The sequence below is a fragment of the Mixophyes fleayi genome, chromosome 10, assembly GCF_038048845.1.
Source record: "Mixophyes fleayi isolate aMixFle1 chromosome 10, aMixFle1.hap1, whole genome shotgun sequence".
Lineage (NCBI taxonomy): Eukaryota > Metazoa > Chordata > Amphibia > Anura > Limnodynastidae > Mixophyes > Mixophyes fleayi.
This window is the reverse complement of record NC_134411.1, coordinates 47,546,743-47,560,967: the sequence shown is the minus strand read 5'-3', so window position 1 is coordinate 47,560,967 and position 14,225 is coordinate 47,546,743.

Below are 14,225 nucleotides of genomic sequence, written 5' to 3'. Positions count from 1 at the left end.
TTAATGTGTGAGGAAGATGTACACACTAATGAGGGTGAGGATAAGGCTGAGGATGATGACAACAACATCTTGCCACAGTAGAGTTCATTAACAGCACTGTTACCTTAGGTGCCTTAAGGCCATTGTTACCTTCTCTTGTGGGGGCCCAAACAAACCAAGCACTTCATCAACAAGAGTGGCACTTTTGTTGCTGAAGTGCTTGGTTTGTTTAAGTGTGCATGTCCTTTTTAAGATCCAACATAAGGGTTTTCTTTTCTGTGACTGCTGTGTGTCAATGTTTCCTATATGTGCTAGGAACTGCCATGTGTTTGAGTCATGGCTCTGTCGCTTAGCATCCAGCTCGCTGCAGTATTTGTCCGATAGTGTATGTAAATAATATTGTGACCTGTGAGATGGTCAAAATTAACTGCAAATGATTTGAAATTAGTGTCATTGAGGTTAATAATAATGTAGGAAGAAAAGAAAGAGCATAATTATGTGATTTTAGCATATTTTAGCAATTTTTCTAAAAAAATACAGATCCAGAACCAAAACCAAAACACACGAGGGTGGTTTTGCCAAAACCAAAACACAAAGTTAATCCAGATCCAAAACCAAAATCAGAACACGAGGGTCAGTGAACATCTCTAATATAAACATAGCATATCTTACACAAATCAATATGTATACACAATGCCAAGCATATAACACCCTCACCCCACAGTCTCTTTTACTAACCTTCTGACATACACTGGTAAAACTTAGTGCTGGAACTGGAAAGGAAGCCTCATCTCCAAAGGCTAATAGCTCAGCATCCACTCTCTGAAATCACAGGCAGCCTGGCAGTAGTCATCATCATCACATTTACTAATGACTATCCCGATTCATGACATGCTCATGTAGCTTCTTTTTCTGGTAGGAGCATCCTCATATACTCTTGTTTTTTATCTTATTTACATTTGAATTTGCATTTTATGATTGACGTAATATTGTTACGACTGGAAGTCGCAACAATATTACACTAGTCTTGTTTATCTTCTCTGCTTCCATGGTCGCCATACTGGTTAAGTTGGAGGAATGAGAGAAAAAATATACCTTTGAATGCCTATGATACATAACCATCTGGTAGGAATCCAACTTTATAACAGCACGGAGGTGTCGGCGAGGTGCATATCACTATTGATGTGAAATCAACAGAGACAATGATTGATATTGCCATCACTTAATAGAAGTTTGGTACGGGCACATTATTAAGAGGGTTCTGGATATGTGGATCGATATATTGATTCTCATTATTTATATACGTGTTTGATAGCACCATTTTGTATGACATACTACACTATATTGTCACTTTTTATTTTTTCCATATATGATGCGGTTTACTGATGTCTTCGACAAGGAAAATATGAGATCTCTCTCTTCATCATCCTACATTTGACAATATAAGTATTTTTATTTTTGTTTTTTGTCTATTTCTAGTAGATCTTTGGACACATTTTAGCGCTAACATTCTTAGATATATTCTTTTTTGCATTACCTCTTATAATCTTTGTTCAATTGAGATATAAAAGACCATTTGTGATTCAAAGTATTATTCTTACGGAGTGCACCTTCTGATGGTAAAAGGTCAGATCTAGTAATGCCTTCAAGTAGTTTTTATGCCTTATTAAGGACTTCCATCTTATACTCTTTTTGTAGAAATGATTCTTTAATTTCCTTAATCTGAATATTTAAGATATCTTCATTTTTACAATTCCTTTTAAGGCATTTCATTTGGCCAAGGGGAATATTATTTAACCAGTTATGCTGATGATGGCTATTACATTGTATATACCTTTTAGTATCATTGGTTTTTTTTTGTATGTTTTAGTCTGTAGGACATTATTTTCTACATAAACAGTAATATCCCAAAAATTAACTGAAGATGCACTATAGTTGAAACTAAGTTCAATGTGGGACTGATTGGAATTCAGATATTCACAGAAAATGTCGGGATCGGCTATGGAGCCTCTCCGTACAAAAAAAGATGGCATCTGTGTATTGGTACCAGGACACCAGGTTCACTCCAAAGTCATGACCATTTCAAATGCAGGTCTCCTCCCACAATGCCATGAAAAGGTTGGCATAACTTGGAGGAAACCTGGTGCCCATAGCGGTTCCGACACACTGCAGATAGTAAAGACCCTTGAACCTAAAATAATTATTTTCAAGAGTAGGACATAATATCAAGAAAATGTTTAGTGGCAAGAATTCCCAGATCATGCTTAATAATAGTGTACAATGATTTGACATCTGCTGTAACCAGAATGAAATTGGATTCCCACTTGACATTCAATATTTTCTTAAGGAAATCACCCGTAACTAAAAGAAAAGAGCTGGTGTCCTTAACAATGGGTTGTAAATAATGATCAATAACTTCAGAAAGATTAGGGCCTCCCTTTTCCCTGGCGAAGCATGGGGTCCCCCTCCTCCACCCAGTTTCAGCCTCTGCCCCTCCCTCCAACAGGACTCCCACTGTTCCTTTTGGACATAACAGCACACAGCACGCATACTCAAGTTACATTTCCTCCTCCTAAAGTTTCTTCTCTTCCAGTAACACAGGTCGGACAAAACCAGGATGTGGTGCATTCAGGAAATCTAAAATCAGCTGCTTCATGGACCAACTTGTGTGACTGCAGACACTTCGCAAAACAATGATCAGGACGGAGGAGAAGATTTGCGGGAAGTTCAGGAGAATGCAGATGGCAGCAATTAGTCTAATTCTGTTGTTGTGCACAGGACACGCACATATAGTATATATTGAAATGTTTGCAATACTGGATATGTCCAAAAAATAGCTAATAGCAGCTTGTAGTAGAGGGGGCATCGAGGAAGAAGCATACCGCTCATTCCCTAACTGGTTGAACGTTTTTTGTATTTTTTGCAGCTATATATTTGGAGACCAGACTGGGGGCTCTCGTAGACATCTGGTGCCACCTCCACTTGATCAATGAAACAGTGATCAATGACAGGGCTGGCGTGTGGTGCACATATGATGAGAGCTTCTGTCAAAAAGCTAGCAGAATGGAATTGATACTGTGAATGTAAGTATATAGAAACTTGGTCTAAGCTGATGCACCCATCAGGAGGCGCTATTCCAACCATGGCAAGTAGGTTTCCAGGGGCAGGGATACGTGGTGTTCCCAATGAGATTAGAGCATTTAATCATTCCACATGTGTAAGGGAGGAAGCCTGCAGATATAGGCATATCCGCTCTACCTGTCGGTCCCATGCCGCAAAAGACTGCACCAGGAATGTACCAGACTCTGGCAGAGGGCGGGGGCTTGCAGGAACTGCACCTTAAAGCACTGTCTCCCATTAAATTGTCCCCCATTTGTAAATGGCTCCAGCTCTTCCCAGATGCCTCCCTGGCAAATTTCCTTGCCCAAGGCTTTCTTCACAGATTCCTGCCCATTTTTGGGGAGGCGCGGTCCAGTGTGGGACGTAACCTAAAGTCAGCCTCTTTACTTTCAGAGGTACTGGCGGTTACGGATGGCAAGAAAGTTCATTTTGTACGCATGATTGGCCCTTATTTATCCTCTCCCCTAAAAACCTCTCACCTGTTGGAGTGGTGCCCAAAAAGGCGAACGGGAAGTACCATCTGATACAACATCTCTCTTATCAGCCTGGTTTCTCGGTAAATGATGACAAAGATGAAAGCCATATCTCAGTAGTCTACCAGTCCTTCGAGGACGCGATGGTATTGGTCAGAACATATGGGAAATGTTCTTTGTTAGCAAAGCTCGAAGTGGAATCTGCATTCCAGCTTCTACTGTTATACACTGAATCATTTCGGTTCATGGGTTTTACATTTCAGGGAGGGTATAATATTGATTGGTGTCTCCCAATTGGCTGTTCGGTTACTTGTACTTTTTTTGAATGATTTGGCTCCTTCCTGCAGTGATGCATACAAGCAGGAACGGGCCATGCAGGTATTGCTCGTTATTTGACTGACTTCCTGTTTATCGGTCCTGCAGCGTCTATAGATTGCGCGGATATCCTTTTAGCAGCACAGTCCCTGTTTGCTGTAATGGGCTTGCCTGTCTTTCCTGGGTATAGAGATACACTGTAGTTGGCTGTTGTCGGTTACCAAGGGACAAGGTGGCTACATTGGAGTCATACATTGTTGAGACGCTGATCTCATCTACTATGCCTCTGCGGTGGGTTCATTCTTAGTTAGGCTCCTTTAATTTTGCGTGCAGGGTCATACCCATGGAATGGATTTTTGTAGAAAATTGAAAATAGCCGTGGCTGGGCTGCAGAGGCTGCATGCTAGGCTCCGGCTTTCAGCGGAAACCCGTGGGGATCTACGGATTTGGGTTGAATTTCTGTGGAACTTTAATGGTGTTTGAATATAGCCTACCACTCAAATATCTACTTCCGGGGGGGGGTTGGTGCACCACCCTCTAGCCGGTTGCTTGGTGGCTCAATGGTCTGATAAGGAGTTTACTGGTGCTTGATCTTTTTCCCATAGTTAAGATGCAAATCTTGTGCAGAACGGAGGTGTCGAGTTGGGAGATATTTTGAGACAAGTGAGATGTATGTTGGTGCAATTTTATTGATGGCCTTGTATAATAGTAGAAGAATTTTATATTGGATTTGTTGAAATACAGGCAACCAATGTAGACACTGACAGAGTGGTTCTGAAGAGGAAGGACGATTTGCAAGGAAAGTCAATCTAGCGCCTGTGTCCAAAATAGATTGTAGGGGTTTAAGTCTGATTTTGGGAAGATCAGTAATGAGGGAATTGCAATAGTAGATGCGGGTGATGATGAGTGCATTAATTAAAGCTTTTGCAGTGTCCTGTGTGAGATATGTACGTTTTTTTGGAAATGTTTTTTAGATGTATGCTGCATGATGTAAATATAGAGCTGATGTAGGGAAGAAAGGATAGTTGCGAGTCAAGCATTACACCTAGGCAGTGAGTTGGCAGGGTGGGATTTATGGTCCTGTTACCAAAAGATATAGAAATGTCAGGCAAGACACTTTTGTTGGTGGGTGGGAATATTATTAATTCTGTTTTTAAAAGATTGAGTTTGAGTTCGCTAGGGGACATCAAAGATGAAATGGCAGAAAGATAGTCAGTAACGCGAGACAAAGATGGTGAGAGATCAGGAGAGGATAGATAAATTGTGTATCATCTGCATAGAGATGATGCTTAAATCCAAAGAAGCGTATTAGTTTTCCAAGAGATGCAGTATAGATAGTGAACAGCAGAGGACCTAGGACTGAGCCTTGTGGTACTCCAACTGATAAAGGAAGCAGAGGGGTGGTGGATCCAGAGAAATTAACACTAAAAAAGTGATTAGTTAGGTAGGATGAAAACCAGGATAAGACAGTGTCTTGAAGACCTAGGGATTGGAGCGTTTGTATGAGGAGAGAGGTCAACAGTGTCAAATGCAGCAGAGAGATCCAGGAGAATTAGAAGAGAGTAATGGTCTTTAGTTTTAGCTGTGATCAAATCATTGATTATCTTGCTCAGGGCAGTCTCTGTGGAGTGTTGAGCGAAAGCCTAACTGAATCGGATCCAATAGGTTGTTTGCAGAAAGAAAGCGTGTGATCAATATACTGTAGATACATACAATAGACAGTGTTTTTATATATATTTATATTTTGATTCAAGTTTATTTATTGTATTCCTTTTCTTAAGTTTTCAGCACCCTGTACTTTGTTCAATGTTAAATACCTTAAAATTAGCATTTTTCATGTATGTTTCTGTTAAAGCACTTTATAAATCCCCTACGCTAGCTTGAATTATTTCTAAAATACAGTACAGCTTTGAAATGGAGACGATAGACATGCCATACTCCACTTCTGCTTCGGCCCCTATCATGAAGTGGTTCAAGTGGCATGTATACATTAAAGAGAGAGCGGGTGCAAATAAAGGGTCATCTTCCTCCTCTTCCACCCACTCGCTCCTGGCTTTACCTGACTCCACCCAGGAGGTGTAGTGGTTCCCCCTCACGGCATCTTTTGGACGTTCTATGTTTCTATGATGTGCATTGCAATGTTTTTTTGTTTTGTTGTGGCTTTTATATTTTCAGATTATATTTGTTGTAATACTCATTGAGCAACCACCCCCCCTCTTTGAGTGGGTTACCCCCTGTATCCCCCCTTCTTGATTTTACATCTTTTTTTTCTGCACCCCAAATATTTAGCAAAAACTTAAATAAAAATTATTGATGAAAAAAAAAATAATCAACCATGGTATTTTTGTCTTTAATGGTCAATAAAGTAACATACCTTTACCTTTCCATCAGGATAGTCCTGATTTTTGGGGACTATCTTGATTAGCCCAGAGCTTGTCCCAGCATGAGGAACAGATGGGATGAATTTCCACTCTTCACTTTACATACATGCTGTGTGATCCAGTTAGTGTTGCACTCTTTATATAAGGGAGGATGGGAGGGAGATGTAATTGGTTGGAGGGAAGTGCAAGCTATGCCCTCCATGGTGCTGGCCACACTCACACTTCACTGGCTACACTTGCAGTGGGATGGCACTTGTCACAACAGGCCCTTTATCATTTTCAGCCCCAGGCCCATGTGGCCCTTAATCTTATTTTGAAGTCAGCACCGACAGGGAAAGAGGAACATCCACAGCACCAGACTCCTCTTAGGCTGCGCAGGCCACTGGGTTTGTTTGTTTTTGTTGTTTGTTGTTTTTAAGTGGTGCTGCAATCATCTTCATGTATTTATGTTTAATTGTAAGTGATTCTGAATATGGGTGTCAATCCTGGTTTATGACACCTCTCTCATAGCGGGGTGATAGTACTTATCTTTGACCTTTATAAGTCCACATTCATGTGCTTGACACATGTGGAGATGTGCTTCTCTATGCCGCAGGTAAGCTGGCTGATATGGTGTGGTGCTTTGTGCTGCATAATTTGGCCCTAAACCAAAGTATACCCCTAACAACAGCAATATACAGTAACAAACCAGGTGAGCTCATTCCAGCAGCTGATGTTCATGTATTATTATTATTATTATTATTGCCACAGTGCTCCGCATCACCGTACAGTAGGGAAAACAGTACATACATAAAACAGGGACATACAAGGTACACAAAATAAATGCAGACATGAAAACAAAGGGTGTAGAGGACCCTGCTCATTAGAGAGCTTACATTCTAAGTGGAAAGAGGACACAGCTGAAACAAGAGGTGTAAATGTGTTTCAAAGTAGAGATTGGGCTAGTTGTGAGGGTGCACTAGTGTGAATAGTGTTATCGGTGATAAGGTCACCTCTAAAAAAGAGATGGGTTTTGAAAGAGTGTCTAAAGATTTGAAGGCTGTGGGAAAGTCTGATTGAGCGTGGTAGGGAATTTCATAAGTGGAGAGTAGCACGGGAGAAGTCTTGTAAGCGGGAGTGAGAAGTGGTTACCAAAGACGAGACAAGGCGCAGGTCAGAGGTAGATCTAGGTTGGTGGGAAGGAGTGTATTTTGATATGAGATTTGAGATGTATGCAGGGGTAGTGTTATTGAGGGCTTTGTTGGTAAAGGTGAGTAATTTAAATTTGATTCTGGAGGACACAGGGAGCCAGTGTAGGGATTTTCAAAGTGGTGCAGCAGATGTGGAGCGGTGAGAGAGGAAGATCAGTCTTGCAGCAGCATTTAGGATGGATTGGACTGTAGATATATGGGTGTCAGGAATGCCAGATAGGAGGAGGTTGAAATAATTATGACAGGAGATGATGAGAGAATGGATAAGAGTTTTGGTAGCATGTTGAGTAAGAAAAGGACGTATTCTGGCAATGATTTTAAGGCGGAATAGACAGGACTGGTAGAGAGTCCGGATGTGAGGAATAAAGTAGAGGCCGGAGTCAAGTGTGACACCAAGGCAGCGGGCTTGCGAGACTGAGGAAAATGTGGTTAGGGAGATTTGAGGGCAGGTGGTGACTCTGGCAGGAGAGAAGACAATAAGCTCTGTTTTGGACAATAATAAGCTCTGTTTTGGACATAATACAGAGGTGGGATAGGCAGGTAATAGAGAATCATCCATACTTATTTTTCAGGTGAGAATGTTTTTAACGTCAGTATAATTATTGTATACATACCAGTAAGCTTGTTTTTAATTAGTACCTGTGATTGTCAAACCAACATCATTATAAACATAATGTGCAAACACTATTAACCTTATTTTATGGGTATATGTTTGTTTGTTCAATTAACCATTCAGGTATTATTGCATGTTAAAAACAATATAATAAGTGTACCCAGATTACCAAAATAAACAACAACAGTGTGCATTAAGAGCAACTTTAATAACTAAATAAATGTAAAAAAACAGAATTAACACAGTCTGCATTTCAAAATCAAAAATAGGCACTTTGACATAAATGCAATACATTTTTTAATATATATTTTTTTTGGTCTTGACTGTGGGCTCTGCTGCCTTGTCCTGGCTGTTGGATGGTCATCTGCCACCCCCAGGGGCGGATTGGGAACTTAAAATGCCTCTGGAAAAATGTGGTCTCATGTGGGTGGAACCAAGTCAACTCGAGGTGAGGCCAACACAAAAGTAGGCAGGATTTAGAACTACTGGAATTTGGTTGTAGTAACATTTAGGAAAACCTGGATGTGATGACTTAAGACACAGTGGTTCATCTCTAAAGCAATGTAGGGAAAAAGCTGCCTGTCCTGTGCTATAAAAAAACATTAATCCTTTTGGATGATTTGCAACAGGTTTATACCACTGTGCTCAAACTTGTTTAGTTGCCTACTACCAACCTCCTTCCAAAATTCCCTTCATAGAAACATATCTGACTTAGCTTAATAAGTTTAACTATTGCAAAACATGTTGGCAGAATTGTATTTGATCATCTGCCAGAGCAGTATATAAGCACCTTACCACACTGTTGCATTGTTCCCTGACGTCCTGAGATGCAAACTACCAGTCAAATTTCTCTATATATAATATATGAATATGTGTACTGTGTGTTTCAAAAAAAGGCATTTAAAATAATCTTTATAATGGCTATCCAATGCGATGACCACAAAGGTGAAATTTTGCAAGCATCTGCAAGAAAACACTTCTTTTGTTACAATTGTGTATGATCCCTAAATGTGCCCAGTGATTGGTGGTGGTTTGAATTAATAACAGTGCAGGGAGGATTAGCAGACAATGACAAAAGTGAAGGGGATAGCTATTCCTAGGGTTTGCTGGTAATATACTAAGTACAAAGGAGCAAGAATTAATAATATTGTCAGTGCAATGGGGGCTGGCCATATGTTCTAGAAAGTGATCTGAGAGTGGGACCAGGGCAAGGTAGAAGGCAGGCAATGGAATCCATGCAAGAACCACTAAAGTATCACCAGAGCTAAAAAAAAGGCTCTGGGGAGCCTGAGGCACCTAAGAGAGGAGGGTTATCATTTTAGATACCTTTTAGATAAATACACAGGCAAAACTGTGTGCACCACTGTTAGTTGCACACAGCTCTGCCTTCACGAGCAGGACAAAGTGAAGCGGGACATACCTGCCAACTGTCCTTGTAGTCGGACCAAATCCTGACTAAGCAAGACAGTCGCCCAGATTCAGGACTGCCCTACAAAGATTCAGGACAGTTGGCAAACTGTCCTGCTCTCTCCTACCTCTTCTTGTCAGTTTTACCACCTGTGGCTTCTGGTTTCTTTAGATCAGATGTTGCTTGTCTGGATCCTGGAATGTTGGAGGCCCTATTTGGAAAAAAAAATGGGTAAATGAAATTTAGTAAACTCCAACCAACCCCGGCATTAACTTAATAGCACTCACATTTAATAATTAGGCCTCCCTCCAGTCCCAACATTAAAATAATAGTACTCACACTTGAAAAATGTATCTATTTCCCTCCAACCAGCCCTGACATAAAAGTAATAGTGCTTTAATTTAATAAATAAACCTATTTCCCTCCCTCTAAACAGCCCCAGCAATAATTTAGTAGCATTTACGTTTAATATAACCATTTCCCACAAGCATCCCCAGGATTAAATAATGAATATTCACATTTAATAAATAGCCCTCCTCCCTAAACTCAGCACCACATTCAATTAATAGCCCCAAATAACCCCAGGATTAAATGAGAGGTCCTGTTAGTTTAGAATAGGCAACCCCCACATAGTTTAGAATAGGCAGTCCCCCTATAGTTTAGAATAGGTTAGCCCCCTCCTATACTTTAGAATACACAGCTCTCCCTATAGTTTAGTATAGGCAGCATCCCCCATGGTTTAGAATAGAGAATAGGCAGCATCCCCCATCATTTAGAATAGGCAGCCCCCCTCCTAAAGTTTAGAATAGGCACCCCCCTATAGTTTAGAATAGGCAGCCCTCCTATAGTTTTATATTGACAGCCCCCCCTATAGTTTAATATACAGACCCCCTATAGTTTAATATACAGCCTCCCCTATAGTTTAGTATAGGCAACCCGAACTATAGTTCAGTATAGGCAACCCGCACTATAGTTCAGTATAGGCAGTCCCCCTATAGTTAATGTAAGTATGCGGCCATGGAGAATGTACTTTGCAAAGCGTTGTACATTGTACATGGCCGCATACTTACATTACCTCCTTAACAGCACCGATAACAGCGTTGCGGTCGCCAGTGACGTCATCAAGTCTTGCCGGGTTCTTTCATTCTTGCAGTCGGTTGTCACATCAGTCGGCCTGGACCCTGGTCAGGAAGGAGCAGTTCGCTGTGAAGACGTCGGGGTAAGTCTTGTCGGGGTAGTCAGCATCGATATGCTGACTACCACTGGCTTACTGTGTACTACTGCATTTGCATATTTGGATGTCACCATGTTTCAGTTGGCTAACACTTTACACTCAGATGTCTGTCATGTCAATTGACCAATAACAGAACTGCATTGTCAACTGCATTTCTCCAAAACACTGGCATGGAAAGCATGCTTATAAACTGCACACCTGTCTTCTGTTTCAATCTCTTTACTTAAATGAGAGAATACTTCACCTCAAATAATAGGACATTTCCAAACACATATATATTCAGTAGGTGAGAATGCTGTTTTAGAAAAATTGCTAAAATATGCTAAAATCACATAATTGTGCTCCTTTTTTGTTCCTACATTATTGTTAACCTCAATAACACTAATTTCCAGTCAGTTTTGACCGCCTCACTGGTCACAATATTATTTTCATACACTTTCAGCCAAAGACTTCAGCAAACTGGCTGGATGCTAAGCGACAGAGCAACAATACAAACACGTGGCAGTTTATAGCACATCTAGGAAACATTGCCACACAGCAGCGGCAGAAAAGTGATTCAAGATGGAATTGTCCTTGGGACCTCCCACCCACCCATATGTTAAAAATGTTTAACAAACTCACACAGAAACAGGAGGGGTAGCAGCTACAGTTTAACAGAGCAAGCACTTCAGCGACAAGGAGTGCCACTTTTGTGTCTGAAGTGCTTAGTTTGTTTGGGGGCCCACAAAGAAAGCTAACAAAAGGCTTAAGGCAGCTAACCCAACAGTGCTGTAAATGAACTGTAAGACTGCAGCAAGAGGCTGGTTAGAGCAATGGCGCAAACACACAGCAGTTTATATCACATCTAAGAAATATTGCCAGTGCCACACAGCAGTGTCAGGAAAGAAAAGTGACGCAAGATGCAATTGTCCTTGGACCCTCCCACCCACCCTTATGTTGGATCTTAAAAAGAGGAAGCACAGTTTAACAAACCAAGCACTTCAGCGATAAGGAGTGCCACTTTTGTGGCTAAAGTGCTTGGTTTGTTTGGGCCCCCCACAAAACAAGCTAACAATGGGCTTAAGTCAGATAAGCTAACAGTGCTGTCAATGAACTCTACAGTAGCAAGATGTTGTTGTCCTCATCTTCAGCCTCATCCTCACCCTCATCAGTGTGTACATCATCCTCGCATAATATTAATTCAGTCCCGCTGGAATACATGATTACAAAGGTCTCTGTACTTTGATATAATTGCCAGTACAGGCCTTCCTCATTGAATTTGTAGTTCATTTTGATGAACATCATCTTTTCCACATTTTTAGGAAGTAGCCTCCTATGCCGATCGCTGACAAGGTTCGGGGTTGTGCTGAAGACTCTTTCCGAGTATACACTGGAGAGTGAGCAGCTTAGGTATTGCAAAGCGAGTTTGTACATGGTTCTACAAATTGCCTTTTTTTCCACCCAATATGTAAAGGGATTTTCTGACGTGTCTATTTCTATGCTGTCGGTAAAATAATCCTCCAACATTCTTTGGATGTTGATAGTAGGATCAGATGAAATTACGGCAGAAGTGACGATCTTTGAGCAATTCTTTCAGACCAGAAAAGATGTCAAAATGTTGTGCTAACTCATCTGCATCATCCCTAAGTTTTTTCCTAGCAGCAGTAGCCTGAGAAACTGAAGGAACCACCAGGAGCTCATTGCATCTCTTGAGATCTGGGTCAGTTGGAAATAGAGAGAAGACATAGCTCTTAAACCGAGGATCAAATACAGTCGCCAAAATGTGGTGTTTCGATTTCAAGATGTTGATAACTCTTGGATCCTGGCAAAGCAATTGAAGTACTTGATCTACAAGTCTGACATACTTCGCGTAATTGCTTTGGTTCATCTCCTCCTTCAATTTCTAAAGCTGCTTTTCCAAAAGTCTAATTAAGGGAATCACTTGGCTCAAGCTAACAGTGTCTGAACTCACTTCACAGGTTACTACTTCAAATGATTTTGGCACCTTGCACAACACGAAAAGTATTCTCCACTGCGCTGGACTATAATACATTCCCCCTCCTTTCCCAGTGTCATGGCTTGTGGAGTAAGCGTGGATGGCTTTTCACTGTTCCTCCATCCTCACAAGCATATAAAAGGCTTCAGTTGGTGGCAGGGCAAAATAAACTGTTCCTGTAGCTGCTGTAATTTCCTAGATGCTGTTGCAGAATTCCGGAAATGTCCTGAAATTTTTCGGGTCACAGACATCTCCCGCATATCCTTGTCATTTTTCGAAAAGCTCTGTACTACTAAGTTGATTGTGTGAACAAAACAGGGAATGTGATGAAATTCTCCCCGTTGTAATGCTCTAACAATATTGGTGGCACTATCAGAAATAACATATCCTGAGGAGAGTCCAAAACAGAGAGGCCAAGTTGCAATGACATCCCTTAGTTTTTCTAAAAGGTTGTCATCGGTATGCCTCTTAGTGAAGGCGGTGATACATAGAGTAGCCTGCCTCTGAAAAATCTGTCATTTTTGGGTACATGCCGCTGCTGTTCCTGCTGCTGAAGAGGATTCACCAGTGACAGTGGGGTGTCACTATGATATAATCCTTAGTTTGCCCAGTTCCGCTTGGTCACATATCTGTGTTTAAGTGTACAATAGGTATAAGGGCATTTTGTAGCAAATAAATACACTTTTTCGAACCTTCTGGTAGAGGTGAGGAATTGCTGTTCTAGTAAAATGGTGTTGTGATGGAATTTGGTAACAGGGACACAGGACCTTAAATAACTGTCTAAAACCAGCTACATTAATTGTGGAATTTGGATGCAGATCTAATACTAGCATAATCGCCATGGTGTCTGTGATCCACTTTGCAACTGGGTGACAACTTTCATACTTGCTACCTCTGGCAAAGGATAGTTTACCAGTTGTAAACTACTAGTAGTCTTCTTCTTGGTCTGCTTCTGGGAGTAAGATCCACCCCAGCAGCAGCAGCTTGCCTAACGGTCAAGAATACTTCAGAGCAATCCTGGATATGGGAGGAGTAATCTAGCCTTAGAAACTTGGATGCAGGACTAACTACACTCACACTCACAAGAGGATATTAAGGTGTCGTTGGTGTAGAGTGTAAGTGCCGGGATCTAGCTGAGAGAAAGAAGCTAGCTGATGCTGGACTGCTTGTTGTTATTTTTTTAGCATAAGTTTCAGATTTTCCCAACAGCCTAGCATGAACTCACTTCAAATGGCATAACATCGATCACGTTCCTAGATGGTTAAGGTCCCTACCTCTACTGAGTGTGGCTTTACAAACGCTACAAATGGCTAGACAACCGTTGTCAGAATTTGGGTAAAAATAATTCCACACATAAGAGGTGGATTTTTTGGTCTTATATCCAGATAAGACAATGGCTTTCTTCTTATCACTGGCAAGAACTGCTTCCACTGGTGCAGGACTTACAGAAACAACATCATCCTCATCAACATCCTCATTAGCTCTGTCATCAGCTACACAAATATCCCCCTCATCCTGTTGCAGATACAAAGTGGTA